The 27,713-nt window shown below is 44.8% G+C and overlaps 1 long non-coding RNA gene and 1 pseudogene across 2 annotated transcripts in view; both read right to left on the reverse strand.

Moving 5' to 3' along the window:
* Positions 1-27,713, reverse strand: part of LOC138755757 (uncharacterized) — a 141,473-nt gene that overhangs the window by 67,830 nt on the left and 45,930 nt on the right. For both annotated transcript variants that reach the window (XR_011352548.1, XR_011352547.1), the window contains one exon: positions 17,444-17,530. This is a non-coding gene — a long non-coding RNA (uncharacterized lncRNA). The remainder of the gene's footprint in view (positions 1-17,443; positions 17,531-27,713) is intronic.
* LOC138752235 (T-complex protein 1 subunit zeta pseudogene) lies at positions 1,003-11,662 on the reverse strand (annotated as a pseudogene).

The following is a 27,713-nucleotide window of genomic DNA, read 5'->3' on the forward strand; positions in this document are numbered from 1 at the left end:
GAGCTGCGCAAGCCACAGAGACAGAGGAAACCACCTGACTGGCTGAACCTCTAGGACCTTAACCCAGTGGGGTTTTGTTTTAAAAGAGGGGGTGAATGTGTTGATATGTATATACTATGCTTTGTACAAGTGGTTGGCCCGCCCACTAATGACTCACTCCCTAGTGACTCCTCCACTTGTGACCTGGCCATAAAAGTCGACCTCCCTTCCCCTGTCCTCCATTCTAGCACATGCAGTCGGACCAGCTACAATATAACATGTATTAAAGCCTATCGTTCACTTCACTCATTCTTTAGTGTTATCGATAGAGCATATCAGATCCCTCTATAATGCTTTTACACAGTTGCTGCTTTCCAGGAAATTATTGACATTTTCCCAGGACACATGCTGCGTAAAATGGTCAAGAATGGGATTGAGTGTGCCATTCACATTCCAATATTTTACCTCCTACACCCTTAGTAAATTTCCCAAAATGCCTGCAGTCTAAAGTTAACTGCGGACATTCCATGAACAACGGTATCGACGACGTGTGTTACAAGTCCCGCCTCTTTAATTACCGCACTCCAGTATGCTATCTAAACTTGCGTAAGGAAGCAGAGATTTCGAGTTTTGGTCATTCATGTGTGAACAACTAATGCCAAGATGTTGGACATCTTCGGACTGGTAAAATCACACAAATTCTATCTAAAAAACAAGTATGAACTTCAATTATTTGAGAATGGACACAAGATGGTGGCCAATCTCCTCCCCTTACAAGTCCATGCAATCTGACCATTCCATTGGCTTGCGATGCTCTTCCAGCATGCTGGCCAGAGTGCCAAACCCAGCAGTATCTTTGATCGACCACGATACTCCGTCTCCTATACTTCATTTTAGCCTTTTGCCAGAACCTCGCTTCCACCCAATTGCCTGGTTGATTTTCCTTGATCCATTCTCCTAATGCTAATCTGTGGTAGGAAAACAAGTTGGAAGGATTCAAATAGTGACAATCCTCGCTATGTGTCAGTATGAAGTGGTGAACTTTATTTACACACGACACCAATATATAACAGGAGACATATATACACCCGCATGTCAATACATAGTGGTGAACTTTATTTACACACGACACCAATATATAACAGGAGGCATATATACACCCGCATGCCAATACGTAAGGGTGAACTTTATTTACACACGACACCAATATATAACAGGAGGCATATATACACCCGCATGTCAATACATAGTGGTGAACTTTATTTACACACGACACCAATATATAACAGGAGGCATATATACACCCGCATGTCAATACGTAGGGGTGAACTTTATTTGCACAAGACACCAATATATAACAGGAGGCATATATACACCCGCATGTCAATATGTAGTGGTGAACTTTATTTACACACGACACCAATATATAACAGGAGACATATATACACCCGCATGACAATACATAGTGGTGAACTTTATTTACACACGAAACCAATATATAACAGGAGACATATATACACCCGCATGTCAATACATAGTGGTGAACTTTATTTACACACGACACCAATATATAACAGGAGGCATATATACACCCGCATGCCAATACGTAAGGGTGAACTTTATTTACACACGACACCAATATATAACAGGAGGCATATATACACCCGCATGTCAATACGTAGGGGTGAACTTTATTTACACACGACACCAATATATAACAGGAGGCATATATACACCCGCATGTCAATACATAGGGGTGAACTTTATTTGCACAAGACACCAATATATAACAGGAGGCATATATACACCCGCATGTCAATATGTAGTGGTGAACTTTATTTACACACGACACCAATATATAACAGGAGACATATATACACCCGCATGACAATACATAGTGGTGAACTTTATTTACACACGACACCAATATATAACAGGAGACATATATACACCTGCATGTCAATACATAGTGGTGAACTTTATTTACACACGACACCAATATATAACAGGAGGCATATATACACCCGCATGCCAATACGTAAGGGTGAACTTTATTTACACACGACACCAATATATAACAGGAGGCATATATACACCCGCATGTTAATACGTAGTGGTGAACTTTATTTACACACGACACCAATATATAACAGGAGGCATATATACACCCGCATGTCAATACGTAGGGGTGAACTTTATTTACACAAGACACCAATATATAACAGGAGGCATATATACACCCGCATGTCAATACGTAGTGGTGAACTTTATTTACACACGACACCAATATATAACAGGAGGCATATATACACCCGCATGTAAATACGTAGTGGTGAACTTTATTTGCACACGACACCAATACGAAACAGGAGGCATATATACATACATACACATGCAAAGCAGTGATGTTCTGAATTGGGTGAGACACAATAGTTGCTTTAAATTTGCAGTAGGCCTAATACCAAGAAAAAGGTTTGTGTGTGTGTGTGTGTGGGGGGGGGAGGAGGGGGGGGGAGGTGCACGCAAGGGATTTAGCCTGGGAGCCAAGGGGGCGGTAGCCTGAAAAATTTTGGGAAGCTCTGTGCTACACCAATCGTTCCCGGATTGAGACCTAACAACAAGCCAGAATGTTGTGATATGATTTTTATTATCTTGCTGGCTGTGGGAACTTGATGTGTACAAATTGGCTGGTCATTTCTTTCACTACAACAATGCTTCAAAAGTACTTTATTGCATGTGAAGCAATTTACTATGTTGTGGAAGTGAAGGGAAAACTGCTGTAAAAATTCAAACAGATTGGAAATATTGCTGCGCTTCTCAAAGCCTGCACCAAGCCCTTCCTGTGGAAATCAGTTCTGAAGGGAATGGGTCTGGAGGGAAGTGCTCTGTCACACACCTGCAATGTGTTGCACTTTCGTACTGAATATTCCTGAAACAAAGCAATGGATTTCAATCTTTCGCTGATGGGAATGCCTCACAAATAGCTGGCTGTATGCCCTGGTGAACTATTGCAGCTTTAGTAGATTCTGTGCTATATCAGTATGTTTAGGTTCCAAGAAAATGTCAGTGTTTTCAATAAGCTCCTGTTTCAAGCTGTTTTCATGTTTCTCATCAAAAAGCTATCTCACAGGAATATTTCAAATGAACATCAACAGAAGCAGTTCTCTTGGATGCAATTTGGCTAATTTAATCCTAGATTCCTCTCTAGGACGTGTTTTGGTTTTTTCAATTCCTTCTTGATTTGGACAGAACATATGGATATTCAATGCATAACAGCAAATCAAACCCCTTTCTGCCTTTAAACATGGTAAATTGTGCTGAACAATACAATGACATTTCGCCAACTTCAGCGCAATCCCATTACAAGCCACATATTTCCCTCTCCACCCAAACCGGTTTACAGAAGATTTCCTAATCCTCTCTTCCCTCCTCTCAGAACCTTCCACCCCACTAAATTCTGCCATAATTGCAGAAAGTGCAAAACATGTCCCTATATCTCCCCCCTCACTTTCATCCAAGACCATAACAAATCTTCCAGGTGAGACAGAGATCTATATGCACATCATCCAATTTTATGGAATTCAGTGTGCCCTGTTTAGCCTCCTCTACATCAGTGGGAGCAAAGGCAGTTTGGGTGACACTCATTGGACACCTATGCTCTGTTTGTTGAGCTTCCTATAGCCAACCATTTCAGCTTCCTCAAACTTGACAAATGTCCATCCTTGGCTTCATCCTCGTGGTGAGGCCGAACATAAACTTTATTGCATGTGAAGCAATTTACTATGTTGTGGAAGTGAGGAGAAAACTGCTGTAAAAATTCAAACAGATTGGAAATATTGCTACGCTTCTCAAAGCCTGCACCATGCCTTTCCTGTGGAAAACAGTTCTGAAGGGAATGGGTCTGGAGGGAGGTGCTCTGTCACACACCTGCAATGTTTTGCAATTTTACACTGAAACAAAGCAATGGATTTCAATCTTTAGTTGACGGGAATGCCTCACAGATAGCTGGATAACTTTAAACCTAACTGCATGAACATTTATATTTTTCTAATTTTAGGTAACGCTGTCCCCATCTGAGTCCATTGTTGCCATCTCTTCTTTACTTCTGTATTTTTTTTCTCTCTAACTTTTCTTCCCTATCCTAAAAGTTTATCTCTCTACCTGTCTGCCTTATGGTTTATCACCTCTGAGCCCCTCCCACCTTCTCTCTTCCTTTATGTATGTAATTTTACCAATTTTATTTTAGACTTCAAAAAGTCAAAATGTTGACTATTTCAATGCCTGACCTGCTGAGTTCCTCCAGCAATCTTGTTTCCTCAAGATTCCAGCATAAGAACATATGAAATAGGATTAGGCCATCCTGCCTGTCGAGCCTGCTCTGCCATTCAATGGCAGATCTGCTAATAAGATCATCTTCCACCTACCTGCCTTTTCACCATATCACTTTATCAGCACAACTTGCCTGCAATACACATTCATCAGAAATTAGAATTCCTCTTTGAATGGTCATTGAATGGCTTATAAATCTTAAGATTTAATTTACAGATCTTGATCCAGCCAAACGCAAAAAAAAAATAGATTTTCCTCCAACACAGACATTCCAGGTTCTGCCTGCTTCCACAGGCTGTATGACAATTTTAATAAGTACTTGCCTGTCTTTTTTTCTCCAAATATCTAACTTCAAATGAAGATCTTATAGCATCAATGTTGAAAATTTTGTTTCGTAACGCAAAGACTAGCAAGGAAGGGCTAGTTGATCAATTAAGTCTGCCCCATTATCATGTTACTGAGAATGATCAGCCATGGCAGTGCTGGCTCGATGGGCCAATTGGCCTACTCCAGCACCTATTGCCTATTGTTTATAATGTCAAGACTAGACATTTGGTAGCTTTTCCCATTCTCCCCCAGACAAAATGTTATAGCTAAGGGAATACTATAAAAACAATGTCAATATTTAAGGAAAAAATCTCACCAGATAAAGTTGTCAACATCTAACTTAAGTCAATTTGAGAAATGGCAGGGCAATATTCAAACAAAAGTACTATGAGCAAAGTGTGAAGGTGAAGTGAAAAAGCTTTTTGTGTGCTATCCAGCAAGTCCAGCAAAATAAAGCACAGTACAAGAATAGGGTTACAGTAAAAAACTATGAATCAGTGAGAATAACTTTGAAGTGAAAAATATAAAAATAGGGATGGCATGATTCAGGCATCCCTGTTACAGCGCCAGCCACCCGGGTTTGAATTAGGTGCTGTCTGTAAAGAATTTGTATATTCACCCTCTGTCTGCGTGGGTTTCCTCTGGGTGCTACAGTTTCCTCCACCTTTCTAAACGTATGGGGGTTGTATGCCAATTGGGCACGGGCTCATGGGGAGAAAGGGCCTTTTTCCGTGCTGTATGTCTAATTTTTTTTAAATTAAATTGAACTTATTATCTATTCTGGCACTATTATTGGTACCATGCTTCTATGATGTATTACCAAAAATATATATTACACTCCTTACATATTTTTCATTTTCCTTGCGTGCATAATCATTACACATAGATTTGTTCTTTTCATTCTTAAGCAAGAATGTTTCCACTATGGTTTTGTAGGTTCAGAGGTATCAGTTGTGATCAATATGGGAACTACAAATGGGATAGAAGGTTTATGGAAGGTGGGAAGCTTGTAAGGTGCTTCCTTTTCTCAAGGTTCTCAGTACCATTCTGGTCAGTCATTTTCAGTGGCCATGACAGCAATTCCCAAGAGTAGATGGGGATGTTTTGTTATTTTCAAGGAGGTATTGAGCACAGCCTTGACTCTTTTCTTTTAAAGAGCTGAAATTATTTTTCCCATGGCAGAGCTAGAACCAGATGATCTATTTCAAAAGACTAGTGTGAACATGTGAACAAATTTGAGGGCGGCGCATTTGTTCTAGCGGTTAGCGCAACGCCTTTACAGTGCCAGCGATTAGGACTGAGGTTTGAATCCCACATTGTCTGTAAGGAGTTTGTACTTCCTCTCTGTGTCTGTGTGGGTTTCCTCCCATCATTCAAAATGTACTGGGGAGGTGTAGCTTAATTGGGTGCAAATTGGGTGGCACTGGCTCGTTGGCTGAAATGGCCTGCATGTCTAAATTTTAAAATATTTAATTTTTTTTTAAATGTGGCCCACCCAATGAAGTTAGCTGACTGTGATTACTATCTCAATGCTGGGACCATTGGAATGAGAGAGGTTACTCCTGTGGGTTGACTGATTCTTCCATTAAATTTGGTGGTGTAGCGTGCGCGCTACCGTGAAGTGTGGAAAGAAGATGCACACATGAGGAGCCGAAATCAAAGACTGATTTATTGCACTGACAGCTCTGCTTGTATTCACTCCTCACTGCTGATGTCAGGAGTGACGTCACAGCAGCGCTGAGCTCCAACTGGGTGGTGTTCCCGCTCTTTCCCATCTTGCGGGTGGTCACCTAGGATGAAGGTCATTGACTGGCCCCCATGGGGTCTGCATGGTCGTCGCGTTCATCGTTCATTTTGTGTACCGGGTTGCATCCAGATTAATGGGCTGCTACATGACACCCCCCCCCCCCTCAACCAAACCAGCGATCGGAGCGCTGCTCATGGCTTTTGGTGGCCTACCTCTGCCACATGGGAGCTGCAGGGAGATCAGTTGGCTAATGTCCAGGTGTGCTGGTTTAAGGTGGGCAATCATGAAAGCCTCTTCCTTACTGCTGATATCCAGCACAAATGTTGACCCGTTATACCTAAATACTTTATAGGACCCCACATACAGCCATTGCAGAGATGTTCAGTGTGCCCCCCCATCCCCGAATAAAAATGTACTCACAGGTGTCTAAGTTTTTTGGGATGTAGATTTTGAACTGACCATGTGGCGAAGGCTGCGGAGATGCTAGAATCTCCAGTTTTTTCCTTCAGCTTAGTCAATGAAGGTCCTCCGGGTCCTTGGTCCCAGTAAAGAACTCCACTAGTATTACCAACGGTGCGCCGTTTACCATCTTGGCTGAGGAGATGTTGAAGTCCTCTTTCGGCACAGTGTGGATCCCCAGGGTAACCTTGGATAACTCGTCCACCCAGTTCAGCCCCTTGAGTTGAGCCATCAAGGCTGCCTTTAAGTGCCTGTTGAACTGCTCCACCAACCCATTGGCATGAGGGTGGTCAGCCATGGTATGGTGGAGCTGGGTTCCTAGCAACTTGTCCAGTGCTGCCCAGATTCCCGAAGTGAACTGTCTACCTCTACTGGAGGTCATATCCTCCAGGACTCCAAACTTTGACAACCAGGAGTTAAGTAGTATCCTGCCACAAGTCTTGGTGGTTGTATTAGCCAGCAGGAGCACCTCTGGCCGCCTCATGGAGTGGTCAATCATGGTGAGGAGATATCTCATTCCTGCAATGTCAATATGGATGTGGCTGAACTGATATTGTGCTGGCTTGAAAGTCTGGGGATTGCCTTGAAATGCATCTGCACTTTGGACTTTGACAGAGCATGCGGATCTTGGCCCACTGACTGACCAGTTTCCGGAGGCTGTGCCAGATGAAATTACTGGCCACCATTTTAACAGAAGTCCTGATAGCTGGGGTGTCAAAGAGCTGCTGCCTCCACGCTGACGGTACGATGGAGCGGGTTTGCTGGTGGATACATCGCAGAGGAGCGTCTAGTTGTCAGGACCAATGGTAATATCCTCCAGCCTGAGGACAAAAAATGCTGTTCTGTATGCCAGGATCTCAGGGTCCTTCTGCTGTGCCTTGGCTAGGGCAGAATAATCTATTCCCTGGGACAGAAGCTGGACAGACTCAATCGCGGGGCGGGATAGTACATCAGCCACCACGTTAGTCTTATCCGCAAAGTATTGGATGTCCATGGTGAATTCAGAGAGGTGTCAGACACTTTGTGAAAGGGAAAGGTCAATGGTTATTGTCTGTGAAGACATTGAATTGCCTGCCTTCTGGAAAATACCGGAAGTGCCTGACTGCCAGGTACAATGCCAATAACCCGGTCAAAGGCACTGTATTTGAGTTCGGGTGGCTGGAGGTGCTTCCTAAAGTAGGCCAGGGGCTGCCATTGCCTTTCGATGAATTGATCCAGTATGCCCCCTACTGCTGTACTGGTGGCATCTACTACAAAAGCAGTTGGCGCCTCTGATCTGGGGTGTACCAGGTGGTACTTGGCCAGAGTATCTTTGGCCTTCTGGAATGCCTCAGAGGTCTCATTGTCCAAGGTAATGTCCTTACCCTTCCCTGCCATGAATGCGAAAAGAGGGAACATGATGTGAGCTGCTGCCAGTATGAATCAGTAATAAATGTTATTCATACTGGCGAATTCTTGCAATCCCTTCACTGTGCGGGATTTGGTGAAATGCTGAATGGCCTCTACCTTTTCAGGCAGGAGTTTTGTTCTGTGCCTAATGAATCGATGCCCCAGGAAGTCGACTGTTTCCAACCCGCACTGGCATCTAGCAGGGTTTATGGTTAATCCAAATTCCTGCAGCTGGGCACACAGTTGTCTTAGGTGGGCCGAGTGCACCGTGTTGTTGTGGCTGGTGATCACAATATCGTCCAAATAGATGAACACAAATGGGAGAACCCAGCCCACCACATCCAACAGCCTCTGGAAGGTCTGGACTGTGTTCTTAAGTCCAAAGGGTATTCTCAGGAATTCAAAGAGTCCAAAAGGGGTAATGATGGCGATTTTAGGGATGACATCGGGATGGACTGGGATCTGATGAGAGACCCTGATGAGGTCTATTTTGAAAACACCCATGCACCTTGTAAGTTAGTAGAAAATTCTTGGATGTGGAGCACAGGGTACCTGTCGGGTGTGGTGGCTTTGCTGAGGTGGCGATAGTCACCACAAGGCCTCCACTCTCTTGCTGCATTCAGTACCATGTGCAGGGGGGAGGCCCAGGTGTTATTGGAATGCCGCACTATCCCCATCTCTTCCATTTCTTTGAACTTTCCCTTGGCAAAGGTGAGCTACTTGGGGGGGGAAGATGGAGCAACCTGGTGTGGAGCAGGGAGGCCTCGGTGAGGATGTGATGCCTTACCCTATGCTTTGGCTCGGTGGTGGAAAACTGTGAAGCCACAATCGAAGGAAACTCTGCTAGGATCCGTGTGAATGCGTTGTCAGGATAGCGTAACAGAGTCAAAGTTGGGGCAGGTAAATTGGCTTCCCCTAGGGGCGTGATTTGAAAAGTTCTGGCGTGCACCAACCACCGCCCTTTGAGGTCCACTGACAGGCAGTGGGCTCGCAGGAAATCTGCTGCCAGGAACAGCCACAATCGTGAATGTCCACGTGAACCAGCTGCTGCTGAAGCGGAGGGGGACTGTGCAGGTGCCAAATGTTTGTATGGTGGTGCTATTTGGTGCCCTCAGTGCCGGGCCTAGCTTGCCATTCTGGGTGTCGTAGGACACTTATTTTGGCGCAGGTGTGTACAAAGAAGTGCCTTCCTGACAGAGTCCCACATGTAGAGGAGGTTGTCACATTGACCAGTGATTAACCACATTTGGCCATGGCATTTCACTAAAAATAGCAGGGTGGGCAGCCCCTGCACCCCATTGTTGGTGATAGTAGCAATACTGTTGGGTCGGAGGGTCTACTTGCCTCTCTGTTTGGTGTCGGCTCAGTGCAAGGCCTAGCAATCTGCTCCACCGAGGTGCCGATTTCTTTCTTTGCTCTCCAGAGCGCGTCCACCCGGACTGTGACTTTCCTGGGGTTGCTGAAGGTCTCGTCAGCGAGCAAGGACCGATGTCCTCAGGCAGTTGTTCCAGAAAAATCTGCTTGAAGAGCAGGCAAAGCCTGTGTCCCTCAGCAAGGGAGAGCAATTCGCTCATCAGGTTGAATGGGGCCCTGTCTGCCAAACAGTCCATATGCCACAATCAGGCAGTGTGTTCACGCCGTGAGAGCCCGAAAGTGCGGGTTAATAGCTCCTTGAGGGCATCGTATTTGCCTTCCTCCAGAGGCTGCCATAGGAAATCGATGACCCTTGCTGCTGTCTCCTGGTTGAGCAAACTCACCACATAGTAATTTTGGGTATCATTGACATTGATCTGTCGAAGGTGGAGCAGGGCCTTAGCCTGTTTGAGCCACATATGAGGCTGCAACACCCAGAAAGTTGGCAGCTTCAACGAAACCATGTGAAGAGCTATTTGATCCGTCATCTTCGGGTCCAGCTGTCGGTTGGACTTGCCAAGTTCACCAATCTAGTGTGTGTGTTACCACAAAGTGTGGAAAGAAGACACACACACAAGGAGTTGTTGAAGACTGATTAGATTTGGCAGCTCCGCTTATATTCTCTCCCCACCGCTAAGGAAAGGAGTGACGACACAGCAGCCCCAAAATCCGATTGGACGGTGTTCCTGTTGTTGGCCCTCAGGGATTGTGTTCAAAAGCCATTTTGTGTACCGGGTCATGATCTGGTTAGCGGGCTGCTACAACGTGCATAATAACACATCTTTCCCCTTTACAAAAAAAAATACTATGTCTACATCAAGATACAGTAGACTAGACAGCTACTGGTCATCTGCATTGGTTTTGCACAATCACAAAATATATCTTCATTTAACAGGCAAGGCCTTTCTTAAAGTGGCACCGCTTTTCTTTTTGAGGTTCGACCAGGACAAATTTCACATCAGCAAAATGTCACTGAACAATATAAATGTTGCAGCAGAACTTGTCCATTTTTAAATCTGGTTCTCGTGCCTGAGGTCAATGTTCTTGCTCAGAAGAAGCAGAAGTGGTTTTCTGTTCTGTTCACGGAATAGTTCAAGTCTACTCCAGCAACTTGACTGTTTTTAGAATATTCTGACTGAATTTTTACGAGTGTCTCTTGAGGGTCATATCCTAACTTTTGTGCATACACCTTGGGAATAATCAACAGAGCATCTGCAAATGCTTGCACTCCCAAATGTGCTCTGCCCTTTAAGTTGGCCTTGTGTTTGATCAACGCATCTGCCACACATCCATCCTCAATTGCATTCTTCACTGAACACAGACCATCAGGCACTGCATCTTTGATTTATGTTAAAGTGTATTTATTTGGACCCCTGAGAAGCAAGTCACTGATTGTTGCAATGCTCAACAAAGGTGAACTTTTCTTTACCCAAGGTATGCTCATATACAAGTCCAGCATGGCCCAAGCATTCTGGGGTGAGGTCCTCCACAGAATTCATGGCAATATCTCCACAAACAAGTTTTGCTATTCTCAAGGACACAATAACTTCTTTTGCAAATGCATCCATTAACAATGCATCAAAACTCTTTTGGTTAATTTCTACAAATCCTTTTGTAAATCTCCACAGTGCTGTAATTTCTTCAAGTAACTTTCTCTCCACTTGCACATTTTTTTTTCTCATCAGCATTTTTAGAGAAGGCTTCAGAATTTACTTCCATCTTTTCGTGCTCCAGTGAAATGTAGTAGGTGAGAATGTAAGCTTCTTCCGCCCTTTTTCTTCATGACTGGGTGTCGAGCACCATGATCCAATACTATTCCCTTCACAAGGTGTGTCACTTGTTTTTATTTTGTGTTTCAACCATGAAGGGATCCATTGACTCGTTTGGTTTCTTCACTGTCAGAACAGCATTGTCCACAGCTTCTGCCAAGACAGCTGCCAATTCATTTTGGATCTTCGTGCATAACAATGTCCTGGTAACATTGATAAAAGCATAATTGTAACGATAAACAGAATCAGTAAATCAGCCAGTTCCTCACAATCTTCCAATCCTGTGAAATTGGTTGGAACATAGATCCCGACTAAGCCTCTTAAAAGTTCCTGCAGAATCTTCTGTCTCCCTTTGTATATCTGAAGATGGATCAAAGATAAGACCAGAGGTTTGAACATCTGTGTCAATTTGATTAAGTTACTCTCTTGAAGCAATTTGTACAAGTGACTCCTTTGATGGTGACAATAAAAGTGATTCTTTTGAAGAAGCTTGCAATAAAAATTCTATGTCAGTCTTCTGCCGTGCAGCAGTTTGCAGTGAGATCCCACCTGGAGTATTGTGTGCAGTTTTGGTCACCTTATCTAAGGAAGGATGTTCTTGCAATGGAGGGAGTGCAGAGGCGATTCACCAGGCTGATACCTGGAATGGCAGGAATGACTTATGAGGAAAGATTGCGCAAACTGGGATTGTACTCGCTGGAGTTTAGAAGATGGAGAGGGGATCTCATAGAGACCTATAAAATTCTGGCAGGACTGGACAGAATGGATGCGGAAGGGATGTTTCCAATGGTGGGGGAGTCCAAAGCCCGGGGCCATGGTTCGAGGATAATAGGCAAACCATTTAGAACCGAGATGAGGAGGAATTTCTTTACCCAGAGGGTGGTGAATCTGTGGAATTCATTGCCACAGAGAGCAGTAGAGGCAGGTTCATTGAATATATTTAGGAGGGAATTAGATATATTTCTTCAGTATAAGGGAATTAGGGGTTACGGAGAGAAGGCGGGGACGGGGTACTGAACTTTAAGATCTGCCATAATCTCACTGAATGGCGGAGCAGGCTCGAAGGGCCGAATGACCTACTCCTGCTCCTATCTTCTATATGTTTATGTTTACAAAAAATTCCTTCATTTCCTCTGTGCTGGAAGTGTCTCCTGCGAGGGCGGTTAGTGCCTCTGACCTGGGGTGTACCAGAAGGGTGGCATTGGTCAGAGCATCTTTGGCCTTCTGGAATGCCTTCGAGGCCTGATTGTCCCAGGAATGTCCTTACCCTTCCCTTTCATGAGCGTGAAAAAGTGGTAAAATTGGTGATAAAAGTTCATCATACCAGCAAATTCTTGCACCCCTTCATCATATGGGGCTTGGCAAAATGCCAAACAGTCTCTACCTATTCAGACTGGGGTTTTGCTCTATGTCTCTTGATCCAATACCCCAGGAAGTTGATCATTTCCAACCCAAACTGGCACTTAGCAGGATTTATAGTTAGCCTGAATTCCTGCAGCCAGGAATTCAGCCTGCCTCAGGGGTCATGTGTGAACTTATAGATAAAATTGGAACGATTTTTGATCTCAGTCACAGGTGTATGGGGAGTATAGTAGGGAGCTGAGTAAACAGCCTTGCAGGATACTGGAGTTAAGGGTGATTGTGGAGGAAGTGTTGTCACCAGTCTATACTGTTTGTGGTCTGCAGGGCAGGAAGTCATGGATTCAATTGCAGAGTGGGTGCTGAGGCTAAGATCTTGAAATTTGGAGTTGTTTATTTGCAACCATTGTGTTCAATATCTGTAATCGATAAGATATAGAAGCAGAAGTAGGCCATTCAGCCTAGAGTTCACTCAGCTACTGCATCATGAGCTGATCCATTCTCCCAGTCAGCCTTATTTCCCTGCCTTCCTTCAAAACCTTTGATACCCTGGCTATTCAGATACCTATCAATCTATGCCTTAAAAACACTCAATGGCAGCCTCCACACTTTCCCAAGGTAGCAAATTCCAGAAGTTAACCACTCTTTGCCTAAAGAAGTTCCTCCACATCTCTGTTTTAAATAGGCTATCCTTGTTTTGTCATCTTGTCCTTGTCAATGTCTGACATAAGCATCCTTGTTAACCACATTTCAGAGCTGATTGTAGGGCCAGGAAGATGGCATGAGACATGGACTTGTTATAATGGTGAGAAAATTGAAATAGGTCATGACTGGCTGGGAAACTGGAGTTGATGTCAGCCATGACCAGCCCCTCAAAGCACTTCATGAAGATGGATGACAGAGCCACCGGCTGGTTGTCATTTTGGGCCTCTATTATGATTTTCTTCAGCATTGGGATGAAAGTGGCCTTCTTAAAGCAGTGATTCCTTTTACCTGTGGCAATCAGAGGGTTAAGATTTCTATAACTACTCCTGCCACCTCGACTGCACAGGATAGATTCAGGGACTCCATCTATGCCAGTCACTTTCCACCGATTCATACTCAGAAACGCTGATCTAACATCTGCAGTGATGGCCATGGGTCCATGTGTGCCTGAGTTTGATGTGGAGGGTGCTGCTGGCTCACTGGCTTCCTGTTCGAAAAGACCATAGAATGCATTGCGCTTGTCAGGGAAGGATGTGTTGTTGCGTACTATACTTCCTGGTTTTGTCCTACTGTGCATGAAAGCATTCATGTCCGTGATGGGGAGCGATCGAGGAAATAGATAACATAGATTAGTGACGATTAAGATCAAGAAGTCTTGTATCTGTTAATCTACCATATTTCTTTGGCTTGGCTTCGCGGACGAAGATTTATGGAGGGGTAAAATGTCCACGTCAGCTGCAGGCTTATTTGTGGCTGACAAGTCCGATGCGAGACAGGCAGACACGGTTGCAGCGGTAGCAGGGGAAAATTGGTTGGTTGGGGTTGGGTGTTGGGTTTTTCCTCCTTTGTCTTTTGTCAGTGAGGTGGGTTCTGCGGTCTTCTTCAAAGGAGGTTGCTGCCCGCCGAACTGTGAGGCGCCAAGATGCACGGTTTGAGGCGATATCAGCCCACTGGCGGTGGTCAATGTGGCAGGCACCAAGAGATTTCTTTAGGCAGTCCTTGTACCTCTTCTTTGGTGCACCTCTGACATGATGGCCAGTGGAGAGCTCGCTATTTAACACGATCTTGGGGAGGCGATGGTCCTCCATTCTGGAGACGTGACCTACCCAGCGCAGTTGGATCTTCAACAGCATGGATTCGATGCTGTCGGCCTCTGCCATCTCGAGTACTTCGATGTTAGGGATGAAGTCACTCCAATGAATGTTGAGGATGGAGCTGAGACAACGCTGGTGGAAGCGTTCTAGGAGCCGTAGGTGATGCCGGTAGCGGACCCATGATTCGGAGCCGAACAGGAGTGTGGGTATGACAACGGCTCTGTATACGCTTATCTTTGTGAGGTTTTTCAGTTGGTTGTTTTTCCAGACTCTTTTGTGTAGTCTTCCAAAGGCGCTATTTGCCTTGGCGAGTCTGTTGTCTATCTCGTTGTCGATCCTTGCATCCAATGAAATGGTGCAGCCGAGATAGGTAAACTGGTTGACCATTTTGAGTTTTGTGTGCCCAATGGAGATGTTGGGGGGCTGGTAGTAATGGTGGGGAGCAGGCTGATGGAGGACCTCAGTTTTCTTCGGGCTGACTTCCAGGCCAAACATTTTGGCAGTTTCCGCAAAACAGGACATCAAACGCTGAAGAGCTGGCTCTGAATGGGCAACTAAAGCGGCATCGTCTGCAAAGAGTAGTTCACGGACAAGTTGCTCTTGTGTCTTGGTGTGAGCTTGCAGGCGCCTCAGATTGAAGAGACTGCCATCCGTGCGGTACCGGATGTAAACAGCGTCTTCATTGTTGAGGTCTTTCATGGCTTGGTTCAGTATCATGCTGAAGAAGATTGAAAAGAGGGCTGGTGCGAGAACGCAGCCTTGCTTCACTCCATTGTTTATGGAGAAGGGTACAGAGAGCTCATTGCTGTATCTGACCTGACCTTGTTGGTTTTCGTGCAGTTGGATAACCATGTTGAGGAACTTTGGGGGGCATCCGAGGCGCTCTAGTATTTGCCAAAGCCCTTTCCTGCTCACGGTGTCGAAGGCTTTGGTGAGGTCAACAAAGGTCCTTTGTTTTGTTCTCTGCACTTTTCTTGGAGCTGTCTGAGGGCAAAGACCAGGTCAGTAGTTCCTCTGTTTGCGCAAAAGCCGCACTGTGATTCTGGGAGATCATTCTCGGCGACACTAGGTATTATTCTATTTAGGAGAATCCTAGCGAAGATTTTGCCTGCAATGGAGAGCAGCGTGATTCCCCTGTAGTTTGAGCAGTCTGATTTCTCGCCTTTGTTTTTGTACAGGGTGATGATGATGGCATCACGAAGGTCCTGAGGGAGTTTTCCTTGGTCCCAGCAAAGCTTGAAAAACTCATGCAGTTTGGCATGCAGAGTTTTGCCGCCAGCCTTCCAGACCTCTGGGGGGATTCCATCCATACCTGCTGCTTTGCCACTTTTCAGTTGTTCAATTGCCTTATATGTCTCTTCCCGGGTGAGGACCTCATCCAGCTCTAGCCTTAGGGGCTGTTGAGGGAGCTGGAGCAGGGCGGAATCTTGGACTGAGCGGTTGGCACTGAAAAGGGATTGGAAGTGTTCTGACCATCGGTTGAGGATGGAGATCTTGTCGCTGAGGAGGACTTTGCCGTCTGAGCTGCGCAGCAGGCTTTGGACTTGGGGTGAGCGGCCATACACAGCCTTTAGATCCTCGTAAAAACCCCTGAAGTCGCCAATGTCCGCACTGAGCTGGGCTCGTTTGGCGAGGCTAGTCCACCACTCAATTTGGATCTCCTGGAGTTTGCGCTGAAGATGGCTGCATGTGTGACAGAAGGCTTGTTTATTCTCTGGCCAGGACGGCTTTGTAAGGTGAGCCTGGTGGGCAGCTCGCTTCTTTGCCAGCAGCTCCTGGATTTCCTGGCTGTTTTCGTCGAACCAGTCCTTGTTTTTCCTGGAGGAGAAGCCCAGTACCTCTTCAGTGGATTGCAGTATGGTAGTCTTCAGCTGTTCCCAGATGGTTTCAGGGGACGAGTCCAGAGGCGGATTGCATCCTCGAGCTTTGCTTTGAGGTTTGCCTGGAAGTTTCCTCTCACTTCGTCTGACTGCAGGTTTCCAACATTGAACCTCTTTCTGGGGGCTTTACTGTTCCTGGGTTTTGGCTTGAAGTGAAGGTTGAGCTTGCAGCGAACCAGCCAGTGGTCAGTGTGGCATTCCGCGCTGGGCATGACCCACATCTCATTTGTCTCTTTCTCGCACCATGATGTAGTCCAGGAGGTGCCAGTGTTTGGATCAGGGATGCATCCAGGTAGTCTTCAGGCTGTCCCTCTGCTGAAAAAGGGTGTTTGTAATGACAAGCCACTGTTCTGCGCAGAGCTCCAACAGGAGGCGCCCATTGTCGTTGCACTTGCCAACACCATGCTTGTCCAGGATTCCTGGCCAGGTTTCTGAGTCTTTGCCGACGCGAGCGTTGAAGTCGCCAAGGATGACAACCTTGTCTGCTGGAGGGGTGCGTTATACGCCAGTGTATAAGATGACTCATGTAAAGGCGACCCCTTGAATTTCCAGCTATACTCGCCATATAAAACTACCTGAAGTCTGGCACTTCACGCAGACCAATGGAGTGATGCTGCTAGGCATATTTAATATACTAATTCACAATATTTTTAAAGCAAATTACCCAGTAAATTTTATTGGGGAAGCACTGCCATTTCACTGTTAAGGTTCATATTTTATTCTTGATGTGGGGGAGCGCTGAGACTTCACGGTTAAGATTCGGATTTTACACTTGGCACATAAGATGTGACCACTGGTTTTGGGGTTATACTTTTAACATTCAAGGACTGTCTTATGCTCCAGCATTTAAGAAATGGTAAATGGAGAAAGTTGACTGAGAACAGATGAGTGTGGAAAAAAAATCATTATTTAAAAGAGTGTGGGCAGAGTAGTTGGTGGGTGTGAATGGAGATGAGGAGAAATGGTGAAATAGTTTAGTGATCAATGACTTACCATGATGGGAAGTCCTTGATATGGGGAGTTGTCTCTGTTCCTCTTGCCATGGGCGCTGCATGCTCTGTGAAGTGTTTTCAATATTTTCTGTCGGAACACAAGAAAATATGCTGATGCTGGGGTCTTACACAATGCACAATAGTTCTGGAGAAACTTGGGTTACGAATCATCTGTAGGAGGTAAAAGGCAGGTCTGAACCCAACCTCAGAAATGTTTTACATGTCTAACAACTGCAATATTTTTTTGCTTTTAGAAATGGAAAAAAGTTCTTGGATGCACCATGATTAACCAAAGTCTGTAGGCTGTAAGTGAGTTGTATGTAACAAGGGCCACGTGGTTTGACCATGTGAGCGGCGACACAAGATTTAAACCTGTGGATATAGAACAATTGCACTTGGAAAGAGGCTCAGAGGATCCAATGGATTGCTAGAATTAGTCATCACATTGCCCTTTATTGACCAATGTAATAAAAGGTCTTGCATAGGATCTTTCTTGCTATATTTAAAATGTTCTTCAATGAATTTACCATCAGAATCTGAAATGCTGATCATCTGATGTTTAAATTACGATGATTTTAGATGATATTTTTAAAGATCTCTTACTTTATTCCAATAATGGGTCTGGAATGGCAGTTTCATCAGATAATTGGATGTTTTTCAATAATGCTTCAGCATCAGTCATGTGATGCCAAACAAGGCAGCAGAAGATTTTAACAAAATGTTGTCTGGCAAACCAACCATCTGTCACATTCAGGAACATTTTTGTTGGCTTTGATTCTGTAAAATTTGCACAAAGGACTTTGAGAATCCAAATTGAATTAATTAATTATAAGCACAAATTGGAATAACAATCCAAACCTTAAAGAGTTTCCATTCCTGTAATTGGCAGGAAAGGATGTTAATTCTACCAGCCCAGACAGGGCATCATTCAACCCAAGGCACGAGAAGATGTTGTCTTAATCCACTGCTTGATTCTATTACCCTATAAAAATCAGGTTTGGATAGGGTGACTTAAGATCAATGTCAATAGTGCACTGAGAATTAGAGCATAACAAATGGGAATCATCTCATGCATCCAGTCTCTGGTGATCAATTTCGGCAATTTCATCAATCCCAGTCTCCTATTTCTTTCCCATTGCTCTGCAACTTATTCGTTCTCCATTGCCTTTCCTTTTGAAATCATTGAATACTTCTGTTTCTGGCTTCATTGAGGCAGTGAATTCTCTGCTTAAACTCAGATTCTCCTTAAACCTTCTGCCCAAAATGTTGAATCTGAGCCGCTTAAAAAATTAAAATATCTTATTTTTTAAGGTAGGGTCATTGTTGCTGCAGCAGGTGGTCATTTTGCAGTTTTTATTCCTTTTTTGCTCTGAGGGAGGTGTGTGAAAAGAGGTGTTATGAGCCCAGAGGACCCCAAAACCCAACAGCAATAGAAATTCACCAAGACAAATGGTTACTTCAACAAAAGTTGTTTTTAATTTTCTTTAAACATAAAAACAGGATCTAACTTTAACTTATTACTACTAACTTAGCTTAACCTCTTTCTAATTCTAAGCGCCTGTGTATGTAATGTGTATAAGTTCAGGAATGTTCTTTGATTCACAGTCCAATCATTCACTTCTCCAATGTCACCGTTATCAAGCAATTCTGATACAGTGCACAGAATTCAACATTTATGAATCTCCATCAGGCTCTGGTGCTTAAAGTTAAATGGTTACCATTCAGGATGGTTTCAGAGAGATATTTGTTGCTCATTGGACACACACAAATTGATTTCCTCTGATTAGCCACTTTAGTGTCTTGTCAAAGAAACGCTGCATCATGGGTTTTCCAAATGACAACCTCTTCTTCCAGGTCACCACTGAGTTCCTCTTAGTTCCCTTATCTCAGGAGAAACACTCTAGCCAGCCATTTCCTCTTGTAAGGACTACAAGGGTTTTGAAAAGGCTGAACTCAGAACTCAACCCATCTCCAAAATTGGGTCTTTCTACAAGCCTGCCTGCTTGTCATTTTGCAGCCTCAAAAGAAGAAATGACTTCTTTCTCTCTCTCTCTCTCTCTCTCTCTCTGAGTAGAATCCTGTTTTCTTTCCTTTCTTTCTGCTTGTAAAAAACCAGAACCTCTCCCAAGGCTCCAAATCCAATCCTTGAAAGACCTTTATCAGCACTTGAGCCCGGACTTGGTTCCATTTGTACCTACTTCTGAAGTTCCTTCCAAAGCAGTTCCATTGTCTTTTGCAAAGTCACTGGTGCCTGAATGTCAAGTTTTAGCGAAGCTCTTACATTTTAAATGAGATGTGAAGTATAAGTATAAGTGACCTACACTAACCTCCTCCCCCCCAATCTATTTCTTTTAAAAACATATTTATATATAATATATAATATAACCCGTAACATAGGCCTGTGGTCAATTTCACACACATCTTTGAAGCTGGTTAGACAAGTTGAGAAAGTTGTTAAAAAGAAGCATATGAGGTTTTTTTTGGCTGTACAAAAGCAAGGAAGTTAACAAAATATGCTTTAGGTCTCAATTGGAGGATTGTGACCATCTCTGGCTACACATTTTTGGAATGATGTTGCAAACATGGTTCTGAAAGGTTGCAAAAGAGATTCGCTAAAATGTCACCAGTTATGTTAAGAAATTGGATAAATGAGGCTCGCTCTCATTAGAGCAGAGAAAGTTAAGAGGAGACTTAAACAAGGTGCTCAAAATAATGAACAGCTTTGAAAGGGTAAACAAGGTAAAAACTCTTCCCAGTGGTATTAGAGTCAGTGACCAGAGGCCCCAGAATAAAAGTGATTGGCAAAAAAAAAGGCAATTTTCAGACAGAATTCTTCCAGTGACTGTGGTATTTGCCCAGGTTTAGCTGAAGGTATAGCGTTAAATCCATATTTTGAAGCAATTGCTTCATAATCATCAATATCTTTCATTGCTGTGTACTGGGCAATTATGGTTTCTGTGAGGACTACCAGGATCCTTACAGCACTACAATGAGTGGTAGTTCCTCAGTGGGAATTTATTATAAAGTTGCTTGTCATTGATTAGTTACAAGAACCATGAAATCTCCAAAATGATTTATTTCGCAGCTACTCATGGACTGAAAAATTCAATCTCAGCAAATGAGCCCTCAGAAACATGTGTGAATAAAAACTAAGAAATTAATAATTGCCTCAGTGCTATTCTGGGAACAAGCTCTGGTGGGCTTTCCTTTACTGGCTTGTTCCAATAAAAGTAAATTGGAAGTGAGAGTGGAGGCTCATGACGTTGTGAAATGGGTCCCAGCAGTCAGTTTTAATTCTTCCTGTTCTTTTATTAACATTAAAGTCTGACTCATACATCCATGTTTGAATGGATTTCTTGTATCTTGACTAACAACGCAGCACATATACCTTTTTTCTTCGACATTGGAGTTGCTATTCAGCTTCAGATCTCTATGGACTCCCTCCAGTACTTCAGCAGTCCTGCTTCCTGTCTCTGTGCGTGAGCAATCTACAGATCACAACATGGCAGTCTACCAGTGTGGGTTGACACTCTATTCGATCAATAGAGAGAAAACCCAGAATTACATTTCAAGAATGTGGCACTTGAGAACATCAAAAGAAGTTCAAAAGGCTTTGATAAAAAGAAAAATCCAAGACCAATTTTCCAACTGGTTTCAAGCGCATTTTATTTCAAATCATTAAGCCTATATTTTCCAGAAATCTCACAATCTGGAACCACCAAAATATGTTGTGATACATTTTCTTTCATTTGTGCCGAAAAATGTTTTGTGTACTGCTTCACTTTTTGTAAGTTGAATGAATAACATATGCATTCAGTTTTCTTCTCCAGCATGCACTTGGGCAAGCCATGTGCTTGAACATTCCAGGGTCCTTGCTGCACAAGTAAATGGTACATTTGTTTTCGTGGCTTTGTTGTGTATACTTTGGCAACAGTGCAGGTTCAAGGGTTGAAGTAATTAATTTAGTCTTGGTCCCCAAGGTTTAGTTGGGTCGATGGGAACAAATGGTTCTGCCTACATTAAACTGAGGTCATGTTTATTCAGGTCACTGTTCTTGCCTGACTTCAGGCTGGTCACTGTTGTTGGCTTGTTTCCAAATCTGCATTGATCCGAGTCAACTTTCTTTGAGGTGATTTTGGCTCTGGGACAATGTGCTGAAACTTCCAAATAATCTTTCTAGCTTTCTTTTCAAGCTTAATTTGGTACATCCAAAATAACGGTTTCCATAGTAATCAGGGGAATGCAAGTGGAGCTATTCATCTCTGGTAACCTTTGAAGGCAAAGCTGACTAAATATGTAGAACAGAACATAATTCATGCATTATCTTCTAGAATGGAAAGAAGTTATATATTAATTGTGAATTGCCAATTGCCAAGTTTCATTTTGCATGCCATTTTGGCAAGTCAACTCATACCATAGGTAGTACAATTGTCAAAAATAAACAATGCAGGGAGTAGTGCTACAATAAGTCTAGTACTGCATGGTATCAAGGAAAGTACATTTAGAAATAGCACAAGGTGTTATGCACATTCTTTCAAGAATGACTTCACGTGAGCTTAACAGTTAACCAACTTTATTTTCCTTGTCTTCTTTGGCTTCGCTTCGCGGACGAAGATTTATGGAGGGGGTAAAAGTCCACGTCAGCTGCAGGCTCGTTTGTGGCTGACAAGTCCGATGTGGGACAGGCAGACACGGTTGCAACGGTTGCAGGGGAAAATTGGTGGGTTGGGGTTGGGTGTTGGGTTTTTCCTCCTTTGCGTTTTGTCAGTGAGGTGGGCTCTGCGGTCTTCTTCAAAGGAGGTTGCTGCCCGCCAAACTGTGAGGCGCCAAGATGCACGGTTTGAGGCGATATCAGCCCACTGGCGGTGGTCAATGTGGCAGGCACCAAGAGATTTCTTTAGGCAGTCTTTGTACCTTTTCTTTGGTCCACCTCTGTCACGGTGGCCAGTGGAGAGCTCGCCATATAACACGATCTTGGAAAGGCGATGGTCCTCCATTCTGGAGACGTGACCCACCCAGCGCAGCTGGATCTTCAGCAGCGTGGACTCGATGCTGTCGACCTCTGCCATCTCGAGTACTTCGACGTTAGGGATGAAAGCGCTCCAATGAATGTTGAGGATGGAGCGGAGACAACGCTGGTGGAAGCGTTCTAGGAGCCGTAGGTGATGCCGGTAGAGGACCCATGATTCGGAGCCGAACAGGAGTGTGGGTATGACAACGGCTCTGTATATGCTTATCTTTGTGCGGTTTTTCAGTTGGTTGTTTTTCCAGACTCTTTTGTGTAGTCTTCCAAAGGCGCTATTTGCCTTGGCGAGTCTGTTGTCTATCTCGTTGTCGATCCTTGCATCCAATGAAATGGTGCAGCCGAGATAGGTAAACTGGTTGACCGTTTTGAGTTTTGTGTGCCCGATGGAGATGTGGGGGGGCTGGTAGTCATGGTGGGGAGCTGGCTGATGGAGGACCTCAGTTTTCTTCAGGCTGACTTCCAAGACAAACATTTTGGCAGTTTCCGCAAAACATGACGTCAAGCGCTGAAGAGCTGGCTCTGAATGGGCAACTAAAGCGGCATCGTCTGCAAAGAGTAGTTCACGTACAAGTTGCTCTTGTGTCTTGGTGTGAGCTTGCAGGCGCCTCAGATTGAAGAGACTGCCATCCGTGCGGTACCGGATGTAAACAGCATCTTCATTGTTGAGGTCTTTCATGGCTTGGTTCAGCATCATGCTGAAGAAGATTGAAAAGAGGGTTGGTGCGAGAACACAGCCTTGCTTCACGCCATTGTTAATGGAGAAGGGTTCAGAGAGCTCATTGCTGTATCTGACCCGACCTTGTTGGTTTTCGTGCAGTTGGATAATCATGTTGAGGAACTTTGGGGGGCATCCGATGCGCTCTAGTATTTGCCAAAGCCCTTTCCTGCTCACGGTGTCGAAGGCTTTGGTGAGGTCAACAAAGGTGATGTAGAGTCCTTTGTTTTGTTCTCTGCACTTTTCTTGGAGCTGTCTGAGGGCAAAGACCATGTCAGTAGTTCCTCTGTTTGCGCGAAAGCCGCACTGTGATTCTGGGAGAACATTCTCAGCGACACTAGGTATTATTCTATTTAGGAGAATCCTAGCGAAGATTTTGCCTGCAATGGAGAGCAGCGTGATTCCCCTGTAGTTTGAGCAGTCTGATTCCTCGCCTTTGTTTTTGTACAGGGTGATGATGGTGGCATCACGAAGGTCCTGAGGCAGTTTTCCTTGGTCCCAACAAAGCTTGAAAAACTCATGTAGTTTGACATGCAGAGTTTTGCCGCCAGCCTTCCAGACCTCTGGGGGGATTCCATCCATACCTGCTGCTTTGTCACTTTTCAGTTGTTCGATTGCCTTATATGTCTCATCCTGGGTGAAGACCTCATCCAGCTCTAGCCTTAGGGGCTGTTGAGGGAGCTGGAGCAGGGCGGAATCTTGGACTGAGCGGTTGGCACTGAAAAGAGATTGGAAGTGTTCTGACCATCGGTTGAGGATGGAGATCTTGTCGCTGAGGAGGACTTTTCCGTCTGAGCTGCGCAGTGGGCTTTGGACTTGGGGTGAGGGGCCGTACACAGCCTTTAGAGCCTCGTAGAAACCCCTGAAGTCGCCAATGTCCGCGCTGAGCTGGGTTCGCTTGGCGAGGCTAGTCCACCACTCATTTTGGATCTCCCGGAGTTTGCGCTGAAGATGGCTGCATGCGCGACGGAAGGCTTGTTTCTTCTCTGGACAGGACGGCTTTGTAAGGTGAGCCTGGTGGGCAGCTCGCTTCTTTGCCAGCAGCTTCTGGATTTCCTGGCTGTTTTCGTCGAACCAGTCCTTGTTTTTCCTGGAGGAGAAGCCCAGTAGTCAAACAGTGTCCTTTATGTAGCAAAGGTAAAAATACAGGTGATTAATCTTCCGTCCAGGATCGTTGCGACTGGATATCTGCCATTGTTCAGAATCTTCCGGATTTCAGAATCATTTAGATTTCCATCCCTTTAAGTGTGCCCAAGTTGCGCTGCTGTGTGTCTCTCTCTCCACCCCCTCTCCACCATGCCTGCCCGAGTCACACTGCCATCTCTCCCCACCTTATCCGGCCAAGTCATGGTGCTGTCTCTCTCTCCCCCCCCACCTATGCAAGTCACGCTGCTGTTTCTCCCCCCTTGCCCGACTGAGTCTCGCTGCCATCTCTCCCCCCTCGCCCACCCGTCGCACTGCCATCTCTTCCCCATCCATCTGAGTCGTGCTGCCATCTCCCTCTCTCTCTCTCTCTCTCTCTCGCCACCCCCCCCCCCCCCTTAGTTTCCCTGCACTGGCGATGGTACAGGAGTTTCGGCTGTGTGGGGCACTATGGGTAGTGATGCCAGCCATTGAGCCACCGCTGAGGTGACTGAAAGTGCGGCAACACTGGATGGATGTCAGTATAGGCAATTCGGAGATGCTTATAAAGTAACAGAATGCAACGGGATACATGGGAGTTGAACTAGGGTCACATTGGGTCATGTTTGGTGCCAAACTCCATCTTTGATGAGCAGATGTCATCTACCGTAAAAAGTGCCGGTTTTTGGAATTCTAGATAAAAGGTTAGGCACCTGTACATAACCAAGTTACAGGCTTGATCCTTTTATCAAGGTATGAGAGAATGCTGGCAGACATTTGAACAAAAAGATAGACGGGAGAGGGAGTGGTAAAGGCAGACATTTTTGGAGGGAACTTTTTGGACAGACTTTTTGGGGGTGGCGATAAGTCTGGGAATGTGACTCAGAATTGAAATAGTTGGCTATTGGCAGGTCGCAGTTGTTGCGAACTCCATGGTTCCCTTGTGCACTTATCCCTCCCCACCTATTGTCCCTCCAGCACCTTCCCCTGTGGCTGCAGGAGGTTCCCACACCTCCTCCATCACCACGGGTCCAGGTCCCAAACAGGCCTTTCAAGAGAAACAACACTTCATTTACATATCCACAGATCTTATTTACTGCATCCGTTGCTCCCTCTATGGCATTTTCTACATCAGAGAGACCAGTTGCAGATTGGGAAATTACCGCTGAGCAACTCCTCTCCATCTATAGCACCAGCAACTTCCCAGTAGTCAACCATTTCAATTCTGAGTTACACTCTTGGACATACATCTGTCCATGACTTTATGGACTATCCCACCCTGACCACCTGTAGATTGGAGGAACAACACTTTATTTTTCGTCTGGGCACTCTCCAGCCAGATGGCATTAACAATGTTTTCTGCTAAACTTGCTCGACTTTTCTCCTCTCCATTCCCCCTTACCGATACAGCCATCCCTCCTCCCCCTCACTGCTGCTGTCCCTTCCCTCCCTTCTCCACCTATCATCTCCTGCCTTTGCCACCCTTCCTCACCACTATCTTTTTGTTTGGATGCCTGCTGCCATTTTTTCATACCTTGCTGAAGGGCTCAATCCCAAAATATTGGTTATGCACTTTTATTTTTGCTGCATAAAGGACACTGTTTGACCTGCTGAGCTTCTCCAGCATTTTGTGTTTTTACTTCAACACGGTGTCTATACTTCAACACGGTGTTTATAGAATTTTGTGATTTAGTTTATTTTCCTTGAGCTGCTTCAATCGAGTTCCAATCGGCTGGCTTCCCCCCAAACAACCAACCGACTCCCATCATACGTCACGTATGGTTTCTGCCCAACCATGTGCACTGCATGCTGGGAAATGTAGTTCTTATTTACACACATATTAACACATTTTTCTCCTTTAAAAGAAAATACAAAACAATAATACATTCCGAGGTCAGTCTCTTTCCACCAGTTGCATCTGATGACTTCTGGCTTCACAAAGTCATTCAAGCTCATTCAGGGCATCAGCAAGATTTAGCAGAAGTTCAGAAATCCGTGAAGAAAGTTTTTTTCCTGTTCTTCCTTTCCTGTTTTTCAGCAAGTTCACAGTCACCCATAGCTGTTGATTTTGCTGTTGCAGTTCCTCAAAATTATGATAGGTCACCAGAAACTGAGAAACCACTTCAGAGGGACTATTTACGTCACCACAACTAACTTCATCTTTGTTTTGCTTGTTCTTTCAAGAAGAACGACTTTACATTGGTTTATCAGTTAACTGACTTCAATTTACTTTTTTAACCACCTGGCAACTTTGTGGAAGGCAAAGGTTAACGGTTTACGGTCTGTGAAAACTGAATTGTTTACCTTCCAAAAAATGCCTGAAATGCCTGACTGCCAGGAACAATGCCAATAGCTCTGGGACAAAGGTGCTGTGTTTGAGTTCAGGTAGCCAGAGGTGCCTGCTACAGAAGGCCAGGGACTGCCATTGTCTTTCGATGAATTGCTCCAGTACACTCCTACTGCTTTGCTGGAAGCACCTACTATGAAAGCAGTTGGCACCTCTGTACTATGGTGTACCAGAAGGGTGGCATTGGCCAGAGCATCTTTCGCTTTCTGGAAAGCCTCTGAGGCCTCATTATCCGAAGTAATGTCCTTACCATGAATGCAAAGTGGGCACATGATGCAAACCGCTCCTGGTATGAATTGGTGATAAAAGTTAATCATACTGGCGAATTCTTGAACCTTCACTGTGCAGGGCTTGGTGAAATGCCGAATGGCCTCTACCTTTTTGGGCAGAGGTTTTGCTCCGTGTCTATTCATTCAATGCCCCAGGAACTGGCACCTAGCAAGATTTATGGTTAGTCTGAATTCCTGTTGCTGCGTGCACAGTTACCTCAGGTGGGCTGTGTGCTCAGTGTTTTTGGGGGTGGCGATAAGAATATTGTCTAAATAGATGAATGTGAATGGGAGATCCTGGCCCACCACATCTATCAGCCTCTGGAAGGTCTGGGTGGTATTCTTAAGACCAAAGGACATTTTCAAGAATTCAAAGAGTCCAAAAGGGGTAATGATGGCGATTTTAGGGATGTCATCGGGATGCTCTGGGATCTGATGATAACCACTAATGAGATTGACTTTTGAAAACACCCGTGCACCTTTTAAGTTAGTAGCAAAGTCTTGGATGTGGGGCACAGGTAACTGTCAGGTTTGGTGGCCTCGTTGAGGACGTGATAGTCACCACATGCCCTCCACCCTCTTGCTGCATTTGGTACTATGTGCAAGTGGAAGGCTTGGGCTGTCAGAAAGCCGCACTATCTCCAGCTCTTCCATTTTTTGAACTCTCCCTTGGCCAAGGTGAGCTTCTCAGGGGGAAGGTGGTGCACCCTGGTGTGGAGCGGGGAGCCCTTGGTGAGGATGTGGTGCCTTGCCTCCGTGCTTCGGCTTGACAGTGGAAAATGTGGAGCTATG

Source organism: Narcine bancroftii, chromosome 2, assembly GCF_036971445.1.
Source record: "Narcine bancroftii isolate sNarBan1 chromosome 2, sNarBan1.hap1, whole genome shotgun sequence".
Lineage (NCBI taxonomy): Eukaryota > Metazoa > Chordata > Chondrichthyes > Torpediniformes > Narcinidae > Narcine > Narcine bancroftii.